The sequence below is a fragment of the Octodon degus genome, unplaced genomic scaffold (assembly GCF_000260255.1).
Source record: "Octodon degus isolate 3935 unplaced genomic scaffold, OctDeg1.0 scaffold00131, whole genome shotgun sequence".
In the NCBI taxonomy this organism is placed as follows: Eukaryota; Metazoa; Chordata; class Mammalia; order Rodentia; family Octodontidae; genus Octodon; species Octodon degus.
Genome location: NW_004524707.1, coordinates 7,405,929 through 7,425,802, shown reverse-complemented (window position 1 = coordinate 7,425,802; position 19,874 = coordinate 7,405,929).

Here is a 19,874-nt window from a genome sequence, read left to right as displayed (position 1 = left end):
GATGTGAGCTCCCCAGGTCTTAGGCACGCGTGTTGGTTGTCACCTTCTCTGTCAGTTAAAAATGGACATGCTCCAGACCCCAGAATGTGCAGCACCAAGAGTGAACCCTAATAGAGCCTTGGTCTTGGGTACTGTGCCGTGTCAATGTAGCTCAGCGTCACAACAAGTGTGCCACTCTGCATAATGTGCATGAGGGAGAGAGAGCAGGGGCATTTGGAAATCTCTGTCCTTCCTGCTCAATTTTGCTAAAAATGCTCTGAAAAACCAAAACCTATTAATTTTTTAAAAAGGACATGCTCTAGTTCTCCAAGTATGGTTTAAGTTATAGATTAGGGTAGCAAGTCTTAAAAGAATGACTAATTTTCAACAGTCCCCTATTGCTTTCTCCATTAAATACGCTGAAATGTCTTTGAAAAAGAAGAAATTGTCCCCTTTCTTTTGCCAACTGGCATGTGATGGGCTCTTCTTCTCCCCCAGCCTGAGAAGGTACAGAATGCCCAGTTCTGTATTGTCCCTGCATCCTTCACCTTAGAAGCCCTATGGCTGAGGGAGCCAGTGGCTTACTGTGAAGTTAGCCTTTAGTGGGTATCCTGTTACTCCCAGTGAACCCACTTTGCCACTACAGCTGCAGTAGGACCTGGCAAGGGATGGAGGAGTCAAAGAAAGGAAAGAATTCCCAACCACAGCCATGGGGGTGGCACAGGACGAGGGCCAGGCTCTCAGAGGACCTGCTCCCTGCTCCAGTACGCTCACATCCACGCCCTCCCAATTGACTGGAAGTTGCAATTTGTGTTAATGAATATCGATACCACTTCCAGGCTCTAAGGCTCTCCCATAGCATCTTCCGCCTACGAACTCTCAGGTGTCTTGACATCCCATAGATTTTAAACTCAGCCTCCTGGGGGTGCCAGATCTCTTGCATTCCAACATGATAGACAGAGACAGTGCCAGGGCACAATCCCCACTGTATACATCTACCTTCAGAAGACTGAGTACAGAGGACAGCCAGGTGATAAGAAAGGCAAGAGGACAGTTACAAACATGAGTTCTAGGATCCTGCGGGCCCAGATTTGAACGGGGCTCTGCTGCTTTTTAGCTGTACCACCACAGGCAAGTTACTTAATCTTGCTGAGCCTTGGTTTCTTCATCAGTAAAGGGAGACAAATAATAGCTTTTGCCTTACAGAGCCTGAAGATTAAATGAGATAATTCAGTGGAAGGGCACGCGGCTCACGGAAACCCTCACTAAATAGCTGAGGCTGTCGCTGCTGCTGCTGCTGCTGCTGCTGCTGCAGCTGCTGGTGTTGCTGGGGCTGCTGTTGATGCTGCTGGACCAAACCTATCTTCTCAGGGCCATAGTAAAAGCATGCTCCTTTTAATGTCATCCCTCTTCCCACCTCATTCTGTTACCTCTCTGTTTTTTCTCTCGTGAGTCTATTGTCACCCTCTCTAGAGAAACCCCAGAGCCAGTCCCAAAGTCTTTTCAAAGCCTTGCCTTCTCCCCTCCAAAGAGATAGGAAGTGCCCTGCTTCTCAGTGTGCCCTCCCAGAGTGTCCCCACCCCAGGTGAGATAGAGGCTGCTCCCCAGGCCACCCCAGGCACCTGGAGACTAGGCCCTCTGAAGCTTTAACCCTTTGAGAACCATGGTTGCAGCCTTTTGTGACAGAGAAGCATGGGCCCAAATGCATTGTTTTCTTTTTTCTTTTTGTTGTTTGTGGTAAGATTCTGTTCTGTTTTGCTTTTCTACCACTATTTCTGTGTATAACATTATGTTTAGTGGTAAGGACCCTGTTGACGATAAAGATGCCCAACAGCAGGCAGTGCGAGTTCATCTGGAGAAGAGCGATCCAGTGCAGATCGTGTGCTGGGTGGCGAGCGCCACCTCCAGAGAACACGTGAAGTCCATTCTGAGCCATGTACTGTCACTCTGGCTAAGTGACCTTGGAGAAGATGTGTATGCTCCTGAACCTCCTCTGTAAGAATGGAGAGCAGGTTCACTTGGGGGAACGTGAGAACATGCGTAGAACGTGCTCCGCCCGGTGCCTGGCAGGCAGTGAGCAGTCAGGGCACGCCAGCCCATCATCATGACGCATTCTAAAGTTCAATCAGGATATGTACTCAGAGCAGCTGTTGGGGAATATATGGAAGAGTTTGGTGTCAGTCAGCCCGCCTCCTGGAGCTCATGCATCTCATTCAATTTGAAAGCAAGTCTAATTGTGGGCCTTTAGCAGAAGCAGGTCTACTCCTTTTTTTTATATATATATTTTTATAATTTCCAAGAGTTCTTTCTTGTTTTGATTGTTTTCCATAAAGAATAATGTCTGCCCTTATTTCTCTGTATGTTTGGCTGTAGCCGGGTATTGAACTCAGGCCCTTGCCCTTGCCAGGAAAGTGTTTATTCTACTGAGCCATCTCCCCGGCCTGGAGCACCTGTTGACATTTCTTTCAGCTCCTTGCACTGTTTGGGGGTCTTGTGATACCTGCTGTATTCCTGGCACACTGGAGAACTTCCTCACATGTCTGTTGGTTCTTCATATACATATTTTGGAATGGCCCTTGGAGTGGCTGGCAGCTCTCTGTGTTCGGGTGGAAGGTGATGAATTTTTGATACTAGAAATTTCAAATGTTAGTAGAGAGGTTTCTCTGGAGAATTAAGTTACTTAAAGGGAGGGACTTTCAATCTTTGCCTTGGGACAAGTGGCACGTAGCAGGAAAAGAAAATAGGACTTAAGAATCTCTGTCAAATGCTTAGATGGCAGCCCTTCCTCATCCCTCCTGGGGTCCCCAATTTCTTTTGCTTCATCTTAGGCCAGGATGAAGGGACCTGGGGCAGGGGTCTAATTCAGTAGAGTCAGTCCATTATAGCCCTAGATTCACCCCCACTCACAGATTCATCCAACAGTGGTGTGGTCATGGATCATCATGAGTATTAGAAACACTTAGCAGGCTAGTGAGTGGTAGCAGACAGTGGAACACAGCTCTGGTTTGTTTATGGATGACTGACATGTAGTTCAACAAACTGAGGAAGACACACCCAGATGTGAGTGGTATCAACCAACAGGCTTATAGCCTGGACAGGATAAAGGGACAAAGAAGGAATGGTCCCCGTTTTGTTTGGAGTTCCTCATGGCTTTTAGACATTTATGTCATTTCTTCCAGTTCAGGCTTGCACTGGGGACTCGAGAATTACTCCAGACTGGCTCTGCATCTTTGGCCCCTCTTGTTCTGTGGCTTTTAGATTCTTGGATTGAACAACTACTGGATCCTCTTGCTGTCCAGCATTCAGACAGCCGTTGGGGACTCCTGTACCTCTGATTCTGTAATCCTACCCGATAAATCCCCTTGCATATTACACACACTGTTTCCCTGAAAGTCAGACCGAACTGGAAAATAATTAGCCCTAAAAACTAGAGAGCAAAAATGCCAGCCCTGGTCAGCTCATCTTTGCTTTACCTGCCATTACAGAGTAGTTACTAGCAAGAGGATAATGAGGTGGGACCTTCCACAGGACACTGGCCATCATGGTAACAGTCAGCCAGGGGTTGTTTTCCAGGTAAGTCTTATTTTGGGGGAAATATAGTGTATTTTCTGTTAATTCTGTCCCTCTAGAGAGCTCTAACTAGTACAAATGGATTGAAAATATATATTTTATAATTTTATGCATTTGGTACAGGGTCTCACTATGCAGCTCGGGCTCAAATAGTGATCCTCTTGTTTTCAGTCTCCCCAGTGCTGGGATGACAAGTATGCACCACTACACCCAAACTCAGTCACTGGCTCAGCACACCTGGGGATGGGGCCGGCGTGGCATGTGGTGCTAGAATCAAACCCCTGTCCCTGCGCTTGGGTAAACAGACGCTTAGTTCACTGAGCTATCTCTGTGGCCCTGGACTGAAAATATTTGAAAAAACTGTATCTCCATTGAACATGCATAGAATGTTTTTTTGGTCACTATTCCCTAACCAATGCAGTGTAACAATTACTTACATGGCATGTACATTGTATTCAGTAGGATAAGTAATCTAGAGATGATTACAGTACTGTGTGTAGGAGAATGTGTGTGGGTTATAGGCAAGGATGGTGTCACTTTATACAAGGAACTTGATCATCCCAGAGTTCTGGCACCCAATGGGTCCTGAAACCATTCCTCCATGGACTGCAAGGGCAACTACACCCAGAATTTCACACAAACCCCTCTTCTCAGCCCTCTTAACCTTGGGTTTCCCCTGTACCTGTTTCCACAAGTCCTGAGTCTGTCAGGGTTCTGACAAGGCAGGTCGGGTTCCTGCTGGAGTGGATCTTTCCAAATGCTTTAGTTTATGTCTTCCTTCACTAATCTTCCTCTTCCATCTGCTTTCTGTCTTCCAGACTTTGTTGAAATCTCCTATCTATAATTATCTCCCCTTATATTCTCCTAGGCTTTGGGTTTATACTGTCAAAAAATGCATCTGCCTTCATTTCAGTGGGGTGTTGGGTGAAAGGATAAACACAGGTAGTTCATTGGGCAGAAATCTGTGTTTGCTATTTGCAGTCCCTGGGCTTCTTCCCCATCTGATGGTCTGAGCACAGGCTGAGCTCTCAGGGTCTGGAGGGCTGCTGTCCCAGTGCTACTACTCCTGGATACTCCTGATGGTGTTGGCTCTTTGGAGCCTCATGTCAGGAAGTGAGAATCTATTGAGAAATAAAACTCCACATCTGGCTTTGTCCCAGGGACATGGTGACAGGAATTAGCAAAAATCTGGAGAGTTTATTAAGGCTACTTTCTGGGAATGTTTTACCCCATGGTGATGACAGAGTTGCTCTGGAGTATTGGATGTGACCTCAGCCCCTTCCTGTTTTCTTGCCCCACAAAACAGACAGGAGCCATGGCTCAGGGAGCTTGACTAGAAGGAGCAGGTTGCCAGGGTCACACAACTAGCATGTGGCAGGCAAACTCAGGGTTCAAACCCAGTTTATCTCAAGCCAAAGCCTATTTCTCCCTACTCCACTTGCCGCTTCCAAGACATGACTCATGTAACTTTAAGAAATGAGTGAGCTCTAAGATTCAATTCAGGACCCCTAAAGAGAGGCTGGAGCTGGGGATGGAGTTGAACAACCTGAGATCAGTGGGTGGGCCTGCTTCACCAAGTGCCCAGTGCTCCCTAATTCTCAAGCTGCAAGCACAAGGACTGTGTCTGGGTGGGAGCAAGACAGTCAGTCCTTCAGAGCCAGCAACAGGATTGAATTTCCAAGTATGGCCTGAGCTGTCCAGCCCTGCCAAGTTAATTGGGACTGGGTTATCTGTGATTTCAACAAAGTGTCAGTGATTTCCCGGGAGAGCTGGTTGACTGGTCCTGTCAATAATGTGGCCAAAGCTTTAAATCTAGATCCCTTTCCAGCTGCTGCAATGGGGCCAACTCTTCTCAGGGTCTGAGAGTGATTCAGACAGAGGAGAAGCTGTAGAGAGAAGGAGGCCACTCTAGATGTAGAAATAGAAATCACTATGGGTGTAGGAATAGTTGTAGATGTAGATCTAGAGACATTACCAAAGATATCTATAGGCGAAAGCACATTTTAAAAATAACTGCCACCAGGGCAGACTGCCCTCCAGGTCCTTTTGCTGTGCTGGAAGTGGGACCTATGTAGACAAGATGCTGGCTGCCCTTGGCAGCTTCCCTGGGCCTCAACATCCTGGGCATCTGCTGTCCTTTGCTTCCCATCTGTGAGTCATGTGAGTGTTGGTCTCACCAGGCTTAAGCCAACAGAAGTTGCAGCGGGCTAGTGAGCCCACTTCATAGTGCAAGATGTTTCTAGGGGAGCTGGAACAAGTTTGAGGAGGGCAGGAAACACTTCTTGAAGAAAGGCTGGTGGAGTCTATGGGAAAGCAGAGGGGAGCCCAACAGTGGGAGTGTTTTCAGTATGTAGTGTATGCAGGGAGAATATCTGGAGGAAGCTACAGGTTGGCACACGGTGAATGAGAAGAGAAAGAGCACAGAGGCTAAAGGATGCAGGCGCAGGCCTTCTGAACTGGTTGCTGGTGTTTGCATTTACTCGACAAGGCCTCCTTCTGCTCTCCACAGGGCCCTGCCACACTCAGGCTGCACCATGGTTACTGTGCCTTGCTGGGTCCCAGGATCTCCTTCCTCCCTTTCCCCTCCACATATCACCCCAACTGAGACTACAGGTCTCCAAACCGTGATTTAGAAGCCCTTTCAGCAGGGTTATCCATTAGAGTCCCAGGCAGAAGAAAAAATATTGGACAATTCCCTTCTTTGGCACTGCCTCGAGGAGATGGGATGAAGTCATAAGTTTTGCCCTCTGTGACCTCTCAGGGGACCCAAGAGCCCAGCTCTGACCCATCTCACAATCTGTCCACCTGGGTCTGAGCCACCCTGGATATACTCCTGGCACACAAGACTGTGGGAAGACGGCTCAGGGTTACACACGAGGGGGCTGTCGCCATCAGGCCCTGCTGGGTGTGCAGCACATTCTGCAGTTCTAGAACCACTCCCGTTCTGTTATTTTCTTTGATTAAACTTCTGTTTTCCCTCAGCCCACTGGATCCATCTCTCAGTTATTTAATTCTAAATGTAATAAAAATCCACTGAATTGTACACTAACTCAATATGAGGCTGTGAGGCAAACAGCAGGCCTGGGAGGCAGAGTTGAGCTGATTGGATCCTCAGGGCTTTGCTGTTTCCTGGGCTCTGGCGCATAAGAGCTGATGGTGTTTTGACTCAGAATGCAGGGGTGATGGGAGACACACTCAGGGACAGGAGCACAGCCCCGTGCTGTGCCATTGACAGCATGGTGTTGTCCTTTTCCTTGGTCACAACTACTCTCTGTGTAGGTTTTTTGGGTGTCCCACATCATGTGCCCCCCCACCCCCTCCACATACCTGTGCTTGGAGGTGGCTGTACCATGTGGAGCAGGCCTTAGCACTCTTACTGGCTTTACTTGTAAACCCATAACTACATGCTCCGATCCACACCCAAGCCTCCTGCAGAAATGTTCTTCCATTTTCAGTTTCTGTCTTTATTTTCTGAAACGAGGTCTTGCTGTATTGTCCATACTATCTCAAACTCCTGGCCTCAAGCAACTCTTCTGCTTTTGCCTCTCGAATAGTCATGTGCCACCACTACAAGCTCTGACATCTATCCTGGAAACTTGTTTTCTTCTCTGGTTTTGCCCTACCCCATAGACAGCTTTGATTTCTGGGGCTTCTGGTCCCTTTAGGCCACTGTAGACCTCTCTCCTAAACCACTCTTCCTGCTATCTTGGCTCCTTAGAGACATGTGCTGCTTGTACTGATGAAAGGGCTCATGATGGGGAGATGGCTGCCTCCATGTACCTACTGTGCATTGGCAGAGCCTGATCCCACAGCTGAGTGTAGAGGCATTTCCCCGCTGTGGTCTGGCTAAGGGGAATTGCTTCATGTAGGGGGCCCCAGACTGAAAGTTTCCATGAAAGAGTAGGACCCAAAGAAGAATCTCAAAATAATGAAAATCTGGATTGAACAGTGTGAGGAGACCTGGCCAAAGAAATGAGTGAATCTGAGTGCAGTAAGGAATGGAGCTTGGAACAACAGTTTCCATCCTCCTGCAGCAGATGTCTATAGCTCAGAGCAGAATCTGCAGTGACAGCAGAATCAACAATAGTTTCTAGAGATGTTTGCTTAGGCCATTGTGGTTTGAGCTATGTCAACATGTGTCACATAACAAACCATCCCACTCTGGTCCTGTTGCCTGACCAAAACTCCTATATAGTAAGTTACAAATGCTTTTCTTCTGCATCTTTTTCTTACAACCTTGAGTTACAGATAAACAACTGCAGAGGTCTTAGCCTGGGCCTGTTTCTCCAAGACTTTCTTGTGCTGAAGAAGCAGCCCTTCTGGGTTCTCAGTGACTGAACTGAGTCTAATTTCTGAGCAATCTATCATCTTCTGTGCTTGCAGGGTCTCACACTGGGACAGGATAGGCAGAGACCAAGCCTTGATCAAACAGCCATCTTACATTGTAGGACCAGGTTTAACACTTGAGGATGAGGCCAGTGGAAGCTTCTGGGCTCCAAGGGGAGAGTTATGGTTGCGCAGGGTGTTAGGGCAAGTGGGGAGGCCTCCAAGGAGCACCAGCATGCAAACCAGGCCACATTCCTCCACTGGTTCTGCTGACCTGGGCATACCAGCTGCTCAGCGGTTTGGGGGTTTCATTGAGTGACTGCTGGACAGACAACCAGGTCTGAGTTCTAGAGTGGCTTGGTCTGAGAGTCCTGTGGGAATGACAGCCCAGACTTTCCCAGGACTGGGCTGTGCTGCTGCCCCAGGTTCCTCATTGTCTCAATTACTTTTCTCTTTGCTGAGACAAAATACCTAATACCTAGAGTTGAAGGAGGAAAGATTTATTTGGGGCTTGCTGCCTTACCTGAAACATGTAGCCAATCATGATTCTCAGCTTTAAGGGTTCAGTGTTTTAAGTCTGTAAAGCACCTACATTACTTAGGGAAGCACTTAATTCATGCTAACTACTATCAGTATAATTAGCTTGACTCTGATGGTCCAATGTTTACCCATGAACAACCTGACCAAGTTCATATTCAACCCCAGCTCCCCACTGGGGGCTTAAAGGACACATAAGCTACATATTCAGTACTATGTGGAGTTTAAATACATGAACAAGATGCTTACTGTGAACATCTCATTGCCCTCAGAAACACACCCTTACCTGTGTTCTGTGGAGAACACCTAACTGTTACAGTGTGTTTCCTAGATTCCCATAGGAGGCCACCATGGCCTGTGGGTCCACAAAAAGGCAAAAGGCTGCCACAAGGAAGGCCTCTGACTTTATGTGGAAAGCCAGCAGCTCACCACTGAGGTAGGGGCAGCGGACAATATATGGTGGAACAGTAAGGTCCTGAGCTTGGATCTGGGAAACCTAAATCAAAGACAGGGCTCACAGGCCCAGGCAAAATGGGGTTCAGTTTGGGAAAAGAAGTCAGGAAGGCCTGAGCTGCTTATCCATGACTTTTCTCTAGAGGATAACCAGTCCTTCACAGTGCCAAGCAGGGCTTGTTTCAGGATTGTTTCTTTAATGTTGGAATTTGAACCCAGGGCCTTGTATGTGCAATGGCAGGGCTTGTTTCATAGGGGATGCTTCCAGTAGGGAGATATGCTTTGTTTCAGAATTACTCAGACGCATACATGTAGGCAGAATACTCAGCCAATCTGTCTTTTCTATCTACCTATCTCGTGGGGGAATCAGAGTTCACATCTCAAATGTGTTCTCTCTGTTAGAACTGAGGATGTACAATCTGCTCAGCCTAGAAAAGATAAAGATGGCAGCCCTGTTTGCACTTGTAAGCCCAGCACTGTTGATGATAAGAATAGCAGAGTCCTTGCACTTTTGCAATGGAGAGAGTTGCTTAGATTTTTAGAATTGAGAATTTGCAAAACAATCACGTCATGTTTATGAACTGAACTTTTTGCTCAATCACCTTGAACACGAGGGTCCATCACATCATCTTAGAGATGCTCTTTCGTGGCCAGGTGTCCAGGCCCCTCCCTACACACCGTGCCTTTGGTGTGCTGCCTCCCTGCAAGGTGCAGATGATGCACACACACGTGGGGCCCGTGCCGCTCACATTAGGGACATAAATAGGTAAGGCTGTGGTTCCTACTTGTCAAACACTAAAGCTTAATTGGGCCAGAAATACTCCCTAGTTCCTGCTTCTGCAAGACAGATCTCAGCTGTCACTAAGCATCTGTGGTACCCGGAAGGGACAAGTGGAGTTCTGTGGGCTGCAGGCTTGGAAAAGGAGCAGATTTTTTTTTCCCCTTTGTGCCAATTATGTACACGGTATTTGGTTTTCTTTGTGTGTCTGAACCTCTGGCCCTGGGGCTGGCTTCCTTAGCACTGTGCTCCCAAGAAGCTATCTGCTGAGTCCAGTATGGCAGGGCCAGGGCCGAGGACCTGGGACAGGGAAGTGCTGCTCAGGAGGCCCCAAGAGGCAGGCAAGGTGAGCCCCGACAGGTGGGAGGAGGCCTGCGCAGGCAGCACACGTTAACAGTCCTGCTCAGTGAGCATTTAGTGAGCAGACCTTGGCCTGCTGTCAGGGAGATGCACGCACATGCAAACATGTAGATTTGATCATATCTGGCAGCGAGATGTGCTTTGAAGAGAAATAAAGCAAGGCAAAGACAGCAAGAGGGAGCAGGGGGTTGGTGTGGATGGGGCCGTCAGTGTAGAGTGCAGCAGAAAGACCCTTGTGAGAGAACAGTGCTGCCCAAGTGGCCAGGGTGGGAGGGAAGGGGATGGAGGGGTGTGCAGATGCAGCCCTGGGTCTAAAGGCTGGAGGGTTCCCATGGGGAAGGATGGGCAGTGCTCACTGACTAACCACAGGGAGGGCAGGGGCTACCATATGTCTGCGTGGAGAGCTCTGTCCTGTGGAGGAATACATTGCCTCATTCCACATAGCTCTTTCAGGCTGGCACAGAGGCATCAGTATGCAGTGATGCCCCTCTTCAGTGGAAGATGGAACTGAACCAGGGAAGGGACCTGATTCCCCTTGGTCGGTCACTGCCTGAGAGGAAGCAGGAACCTGATCTCTTGACAGAGCTGCCTTGGCCCATGAGTGGAGCCATCTGGCTCTGGCAGTCTCCTTTCCAAAGGCAGAGGAGGGAAGCCTGCAGCCCAGGTGGAGGTACACAGTGGGACTGCCAGAGTAAAGTCCACAAGTGGTTCCTTTGTGGGGTTTCCTTCACCCCTCAGACAGTAATTTGGTACCTAATCTTGCTGTCTTTCTCTGGACCTCTTCCCATCTTCCATAACCTCCTTCTATCCTTTCCTGCTCTCTTTTCTCTAAAGTCCCATCCTGTGTTTCTGGCCCTGGGCTCATGGTGTGGGGCAGTGTGGCAGATGAGGGACAGTATTCTCTCAGCTGCCTCTGTGGGAAACTCTGAGATCCTGTGTATCCTGACAGCAGTTCTTCCAGGAAGACCAGCCTGGAGCCCAGGAGCCTGCTCTTGTGGGGTGAGGTCTGCAGACAGCGCTGCAACAAGTGTGCTCTGCAGAGGCCAGCAGGGGCAGACCATCCCTGCTCTTTATGGCTTGAAGGCTATGCAGAACAAAGCCTGCTCTGGTAGAAAGGGCCTTGTCTCAAAAGGACTATTAATGTGGTCACAGCCAAGGCCTGCCACTATGGCAGTGCAGCTGCCCGCCGAGTGATCCTTGATCCACATGAAAGCCTGGAAGCCTCTTCTTAGAGACATTAATTAGTCCCCAATTAATGCCAGACAAGCTGCCCTGGATACAGGGCAGGAGGCTCTCCCACTCAGTGTTCATCTGCACACTGCCTGGGAAGGCACAGCCAGGCTTCAGTCCTCATTGAGACAACAGAACAACCAGATGTCAAGATGAAAGGGCCTTCATAGGGTCACTGATTTTCTCACTGTCACTGAAGGCTGTCCCAGTCCAGCTGTCCCCAGCCAAGTCTGGTTTTCCTTCCCACTTCTTACCAGCCTGAGCCCAGCACCCAAGGAGCCTTCCTAGCAGCAGCTTGGTCTTTAATTAGCAACTTCAGAAAGCAAATGAAGGTGCCTGGGGAATAGAGAATTAGTCTTTCTGGCCAGGATTATGGTTTGGGGTTATGGCTTAGATCTGAACATCTTCCAAGACTTATGTTCAGAGGTAGGGCTTCTGGGAGGTGATGGGTCATAGGTGCAATTGCTCACTGCTGTTAGATGTGATCACTGGGGCATGACCTGGACAGGCAGCCTTTTCCTCAGCTCCTCCCTTCCCCCTGCTGCCTGGCTGCCATGGGATGGGCAGCTGTCCTCTTGCCCATACCCCTCCTCTATGCTGTTGTGACCATGGACTGAAGTTGTAAGCCCAATTAAACCTCTCCTCCTTTAATTTGTGATATTAGGCGTCGTGTCCAGTGGTAGGCAAGTGACTAAGACAAAAGGATACTGCCACAGAGACCTCTCTGTCCCCAAGAAAAGAACCCTGCTGGGGGTGTGGAGAGAGCAAACAGAGGAAGCCAGGATGTGGTTCCTATGTGGGTTTTCCTTCACACCACAGGCAGATTTCAGACATCCATTCTTGCTGCCTTTGCCAAGAACTGTGGAGGTGTGAGCCCAGCCTGGAGGGCTCCGCACCAAAGATGAGTTCAGCTGGCCCAGACCAGCTGCAGCCTCAGACCAGCGCTGCCTCCTCCAAGTGGGAAGCCAGCTAGCTCGAGTAACATCTCCTTTTCCAGATCTTGGTCCCAGGCACTGATCACAGGAGACCAGTGTTACAGGGTCTGTGTAGAAAAAGGGGAGCAAGGCCTGCAGAAGTCCTCACAGGTGGACTGCATGGGAAACTGTGAGGTGCTCCTAGGGCCAGAAGGGCCTGGATTACTTCCCTAACAAGGTGCCCACAGCAAGGATCAGAGGGGCTGAGATAATCATTGCCTGCTAACAGCTTTAGGATTCATCACCAGTACCCTCCACCAAATTTAGAATTCTCTAGATGTCTTTCTTCTTGCTGCTGACCAATCTGATCTCCCCAAATTATTTCCTATCTTATATTGCTGTCTGCATGGACAGCAAGTTCCAACCAGTTTCTAATCCTGCCAATTCAGGTCCCCAACACCCAGATGACCAGGCTTGAGGGATGCTGGGCTGGCCAAGGAACATTTCTGCTGCTAAAAACTGAGAGTGAATAATGATGCTTCATGCACAAGAAGCTACACCAACAGATTGGAAGGGAACACAGGCTACAAATGTAATAAAAATATAAAACAAATTGCTCTAATACATATTCAATAATATAGGCAATCTTTTAAAATTGCATAACAGAAAAGTACATGAAAATGTAGTTTTTGGTACTTTAACCCTCTTCCTGGCTATTGCTTAGTCAGGTGGCTCCTAGACTGCTGCCTGCCTTGTCCCTGGGATTGATTGGTACTACCGTGGGTTTAGGGTATCTCCATGTACCCATCATGCAATTTTAATAATTTTCAACTCCTAGTCAGTCTTTGGTTGCTCACTTATTTATTCCAAGGGAGGGGTGCACGGGCAGGACCCGTCCCCACAATGCAGAGTCTGGAACTTGTTTCTGTTGATCTTCCTGAGCAAAGGTGTCTGCCTGCAGTCTGAGGTTCCAGTGATCTTGCTGTGACCTCCTAGGGAGACAACCCTTCTCACTATCACAGGCTTTGTTTTGTTCTCAGTGCCCCACCCTCTCTTCCTGGACTGAGATCTTTGCCAGAACAGCACAGGTTCCCTTCCCTAAGAATATCTAGATGTTGTTTGGTGTTGACTTTGCCTCTTGCCAGAGCCTCTAACCCCATGCCTGGATTCTCTACCGCCTGTTTGAGTAAGGTTATTTTCATCTTCCTGGTGTCTACCTGCCTGGCTGTATTTTTAACTATGCTCAGTGAGGTCAGCCACTGGAGCGCAGCCCTCTTGACACTCAGTGCTGCAAAATTAGATGTCACTTGCCTCACCACTGAGCCTCCAATCAGAATCTGATGGTGGTAGCTGCTACTGTACATAGCTTCTTTTTCCCTTTTTCTTATGAAAAAAATTGAAACACATAAGGCAGAGAGACAGAAACAGAGAGAATAGTAAGGACCTCCATGTACCCATCATGCAGTTTTAATAATTTTCAACTCTTAGTCTTGTTTTCTGTATTTGTCTACTTTGGTTGCTCACTCACTTGTTTACTGGAATATTTAAAAGCAAATTCCACATGTCATTTCAACTGTGAATACATGATATCAATCATTTTAAGTTGATAATGAATATATGTGTATAAATACATGGACACATGTATCTCCAAACCTCTATAAACATATGTATGTATAAATGCATGGATATATGTATCACACACAGCATAAATCAATTATCTTTACATTTATCTTCACATGAGTATCTTTTGCTCGTTAGTTTGTCCAAGTCAGGGGCCAAAGTCATCTGTACACTGATTTAGCTAGGTCTCTCAGGACTCCTTTATCTCTTGGGTCTATAGCAGTACTTTCCTTCTTTATTGTGCCTTCATCATTGAAAAATCTGGCTCGTCGAGTAGAATGCTCTGCAGTCTGAACTAGGCTAATGCTTCATTCATTATGATATCATTTAGCTCGCTGTATATTTTCCATAAGACATTAGTTAGGCCTATAAGTTTGAATAGAGTCAGTCAATGGTATATCAAGGATGGAGAACTATAGGGAACCAACATCCTTCGGGAAGGGACATTGACATCGTCTACTGACATTGCTTGGAATTGGTGGTGCATGATGACCACAAAACATTCAATTGTAGCTAGTTTCATGATTGGTTTAGTGTCTGCAGAGGACCCTGCTATGGTCTGTGTACAAGTCTCTCCCTAAAACCCCTCCTTCAAAGGCCACTGGGTCCAGGTTCCTTTTGTTCGTTTTTGAGTTAGGGTCTTGATATGCAGTTCAGACTCGATTTAAACTCACTATGTAGCCCAGGTTGGCCTGGAACTCATGGTGATCCTCCTGCCTTGGCCTCCAAGTACTGGGATGACAACTGTGCACCACCATATCAGGCCATATTCCATTTCTTTAGTCAAGAATGCACCTCGAGGCTATATTCTTAAGTGAAATAATTCAGACACACATGCATAAATACTACATCATTTCTCTGATGTGAGAAACCAAAAGTGTACTTAAGGACCAAAATGTATAACAGGTGTTGTGAAAGAGTAAGAAAATGTTCAGATGGAGAGAGCAGAAAGAAAAGAAGGGAATAGTAAAAACAGAAAACAAAAAACAAGAAAAGAAAAACACAGAAACAAAGATTTTGTAAATGGGGAGGGGAAGAGGGGTTAAAGGGAGGGTAGAGGAAAGGGGATAAAAAAAGAATTAAGTTATATAACATTCGGGAATAAATTCTCTGTGATGAGTGTGATCATTATGTATATCTTTTTTTTTTTTTTGTATTTTTAGGGAAAGGTCTACATGGTGGTCAGGGTCTCCCTACTAGATCAGACTCATAGTGATCTGCCTTTTTACAGCCACCCAAGAGCTGGGATTACAGGTGCATGCCACCATGCTCAGTCTCAATCACAGTCTCAGTGCACCCCGGGGGCAGGGCAGGCATGGCAGGTCCAGGGATCAAACCCCCTGGCCCCTGCGCCTGCTTGCAGATGCTTTAATCCACTAAGCTATTTGTCTGGCCCTGTATATCTTAAATATGCCAACAAAGTCTAGGCAGGGCTGTCATCTCCTGTACTGCAGCAGGAGTGCAGAACGCTGTGGCCCTGTGGCCTCAGGTCCTGCCAGCCCTTGGTTTCAGCAGCTTGCTTTCATTATTTCATTAGAGGGTGCATGATTTTCCAGTTCTATCTTTTTTTTTTCTGATTTCTGATCTGATTATCTTTTGTAAAGAAGCATTTTCTCTCCTTTTAATCATTACCTTTCACAGGAGTTGGTGTCCAGGCAGCATTGAATATTGATGCCTGAGTTGTATTGCTGTCAGCATCATTTGGGCATACAGATGCTTATGTCTGCTTATGCTGGGTGTGCCCTCCTATTTTGTGAAGAAGAAAAAAAATCATGAGTTTACACTGATACCTTCATACTTGAGATGACAGGATTTTTACTTGGTTGAATTTACACTTGCTTCTTTCTTTGCTTAAAAGCTTGATTTTTAATGATTTTGACATAATTTTTATTTGCCTTATACCACAATCTGTAATGGTTTCTGAATAGCTACATGAATATTGCTACTAACATTGTTGAAAACAGTGCAAGATTTCTTTGTGGCTCATTTTGTCCTTAGAATAAATCCTACTGGGACTGCAGAATCAAGAGTCTGTATTTCAAAGTAATTTGGAGCAATTATTTCCTCCATATTGTTATGCTGCTGACAAGGGATGCAGTTAGGCATATTTCTTTCTTCTTATTTTCAATTTTTAAGACTTCTGTTTCTGTCCTTTTGGATTTTTAACCCATGATTTTGGTGTTCAGAGTTCAAACTCTCTAACAAGATATGAGAAGTCTAATACCTATCTGTGCCTCCTCTGGTTCCTCTCCCTTCAAGGTGACCATTCTTGTCAGTATACAGTCATCCACTCATTATTTTTTAGAACTGTAAATGGATATGTATTTTTCTGTGTTGCCCTTTCCCACTTTTCTGTTAATGATAGTAAAAAATTCTTTACCACTCATCCAATAAGAGATGAAGTTTCTTTTCCTTGTTCTTGAACCTGGGTTGGTGCTATGATAACCTAACCACTTGACTGTAGAAGTAGTACTCTGCAGTTTTCAGGCCTTAGAACACTTACAGTTCTGATTTTCTCCTTGGGACATTCACCGTGAGATTCAGGGTTCAGCTACCAAGGTGGAAGGCCCACACTAACCATGAGAGCTAGAGTGGTTCTGGTCCCCTGGATATACTGCCCAGGTACAAGACATGTGAGTGAGTTGTCTTAGAAGGTCGGACCAACCCTCTTCTGACCACAAAAGCACAAGAATCCAAAAGTACCTCACAGTGTCCTGAGAGATAACTAATGCCCATTGTTTTTGGAGAAAACAAAGTTTTCTTTGTGAGAAAATAGTTCTTATAAAGGACACATTCTATTCCTAGCTTTAATCCATGAATGTGTCCCAGCAGTCATCACACTACATACCACTGATTTTTTTCTTTGTGATGGTCTAAGTTATAAGGATCCAGAGAAGTTGAGCAGCTTTTCCAAGGCTACATGAACAGTATATTAGCTCATGTTGGATGACTTAACATAAGTTAATGTTCTTGAAGTTCTGGTTAAGATCCAGATTTTGGCAGGCTTGATTTGTTCTGTGATCCCTCTCCTTGGTTTGGATGTCTTCATGCATGGTCACCCTCTGTGCACTTGCATCCCTAGTATTTCTCTGTGCCCAAATTTCTCCTTATAATGAAGCCCAGGGACAGGCTGGAACGTGAACTTGCCTAATGACCTCATTCTTACCCAGTCATTGCAAAGGCAGGAGCTCCGAGTATGAAGACCAGGATTTCAGGCTTCAATGTATGGATTTTGGGAGGCACGAGAATGTGTGATTATCTTCAACCTGCTACAGTTGGGCTCAGACTTTTGCATCCACATAAGAACTTTTGTGAGGCTATTTGCAATGCTAGAAAATAAAATTTTAATCTTTCAGAAAACAGGCTCCGAAGTAATAAGGATGCGATCAGTAACAATTCAGATGATAAACTGGAAACTGACTTAGAAAGCATAAGAGAGTGCACCCACTGTATTTGTTTGAGAGAGTGATTTCTAGGGGAGACTGCTGGGGGATAAGGATAGGAAGGATGGCTCTTTCACCAAGAAGGCTTCTGTGCTGTGATAATTGCCATTTGGTTTAACACCTCTTTATCCCTATATTCTTAAATTGGAAAACTTAAAGGGTGTTAAGTGGGGCATAGATGCTTGCCAAAATGTTATTATCAGTTGTCTCTGAGTAGTGGAACTATGAGTAATTTCTCTCTTTTTAAACTTTTCTGTATTTGTTCATGTTTTCTTTTCTGAGAATTTATTTCTTTTATAATCGAGAGATAAATAACATTATCTGGGGTTAGTTTCCTAGCCTGATAAGCCTGTTATGATATTGATTTAAAGTCTCCCAAAAGACTCCTATGAGCTATGGAAGGTGACTGGGTCATGTGGATGCTATCAGTGGATTGAGTCTACTTGCCTGGTTGGAGGAAGTGAGTCACTGAGCAAAGCTCTCACCCTGGCTCTTCCTGCTGTCTCTGCTTCTGGGATGCTTTCTTCCACCTGATGTGACATTTCTGCTTTGGAGCCACCTGACCACGGACAGAACCCTCTGACACCATAAACAAACCTCTCCTTTAAGTTTGGGTGCTATGTATTGAGCTCCAGCAACAAAAAATGACTAACACCTCTGTTTAGAGGGACCAAAAACTAGCACTTGGACAGGAAAGAGAGGCCTGTAGAGAGCTAATCAACCCAGGCATGGTGTGGCTGGTGTGATATGGAAGCTATTAGGCAGGGTCTCATTAGGAAGCCAGGGCCCACAGCACTACTTCTAGAGAGAGGAACTAGTCCAGGTTGGCAAGCACTTGGCTTCCTCAAGTTGGCTGTTTAAGGGGTATACAAGGCTCACTGTTTTGCAGTGGCTTTTTGCATATAGCCTAACCCCAGGTAACAGAGAGTTCCCACTGAGCTGCTGAAGGTTACTAGGTTAAACACACATGGTCAGTTTGCCCTCAGAGCTGACGCAGGGTCCTCGTGCTAATCTGATTAACTATTGACTCCATGGTAGATTAGAGGGGTAGATAGACAGAGATAGATAGACACAGATAAACAGACAGAGATGTTACATAAATAATTGGCTCATATGACTTTGAATGCTGCGAGAAATTTCAAGATGTGCAGCAGGCAACTGAAGTCCCTGGAAAGACGATGACATAGGGCCATCCTGTGTCATGTCCAGTACAAAGCTGATCTCATGACTGGAGGAGTCAGCCAGAGTGAATTTCCCTTTCTCAGCCCTTTTGTTACTCTGGCCTTCAGTGGATTAGATGATGGCTGCCCACACCCAGTTTACTCAGTCTACCAATCCAGATGTTAATCTACCACAGACACCTTCACAGATACCCCCACAATAATGTTTAAACAAATATCTGGGTACCTCATGATCTAATCAAGTTGACATAAAATTAACCATCAAAAGGAGAGAAGGAGGGCAAAGACAAAAGCACTAATGGTTTCTCTTTAGGCAACCTGCTGCCTTGTCTTGTGCTTTCCAACTCAGCTCTCAGAAACTCCCTGGGTCCTGTAGAGACTCACTGTGTTTAATCCAAAGCACAGTCTGGCACAGCTCTGCCAGTGAGAGGGCCTTACTGGCTTTCCCCCAGGGAGTGAGGAGCCCAGGCAGCTAGAAGATGAAAGGAAGGAGGCCAGTGGTGCTGCACTGGCAGACCCAGGGTGCAGGTATTTTCCTACTTTGAACCTCACAGCTGTCTCCCCTTCCCCTCTTGGAGGGATTCACTCAGCGGGTGGCTGGGCTGGGAGGTCAAGCAGGGCTTGCTAATGGAGGCAGGACCTGCTGGAGGGAGAAGCTGACCAAGGATGCTGCTTTTGCTGATGACATGATGTTTCATTCCTGAGTGGAGTTGCTGGACACCACGTGCTCTCACACTGGGTTACCTGCAGGTCTACAAAGCTCTGAATGATGTCAGTCCTTCACCCTTGAGCCCACAACCAATGATACCTTTGGTGTCAACTTTGTTTCTTCTAAGAAACTCAGACCACAGTTTCCTTGCACAAATCCATGTATTCTGAGTCAGCCAGCTCTTGGATTTCTTAGGAGCCCCTTAATGGATTGGGAACTGCTTTCTGAGACACAAAGGACTGCTACAAGCACCAGGATGTCAGTGCCTAGGAATCATGGAGTGCAGGAAAGGTGGAAAAGGATCAGAGCTAGAAAAACACACCCAAATCTTTTAAAAGCTGAAAAGATAAATTTTAAACATCTACCTTCTGGAAATATAATATCAATAAAATTGTACAGAAAACATCAATTTTAAATATGTAACAAAAAAGCAGTCCATATAGGTGCTATTGATTGTTTTTTTTTTAAAGCGTTTTAAAGTTTTTATTTTTCTTTATTTTACTAATTTTCTTGAGAAACAAATAGCAATGAGACAGTTTCAAAACAGGTTAGTGGGACAATTTCAATAATTAATACATTACATATAATTGTCTTCGTAGTAGTTATTTGTAGTACAAGATTCAGACATGATAACCTGTCTAAACACTATTAGTACAAATCTTTCTTCTCAGTGAATTAAGAGAAAGTAGCTATATATCTAGCCTATTTTGTATATACAGATACAAAATGGTCCTTCATGTGTATCCCCTTTTTTGTTTAGTTTTGTCAGAGATG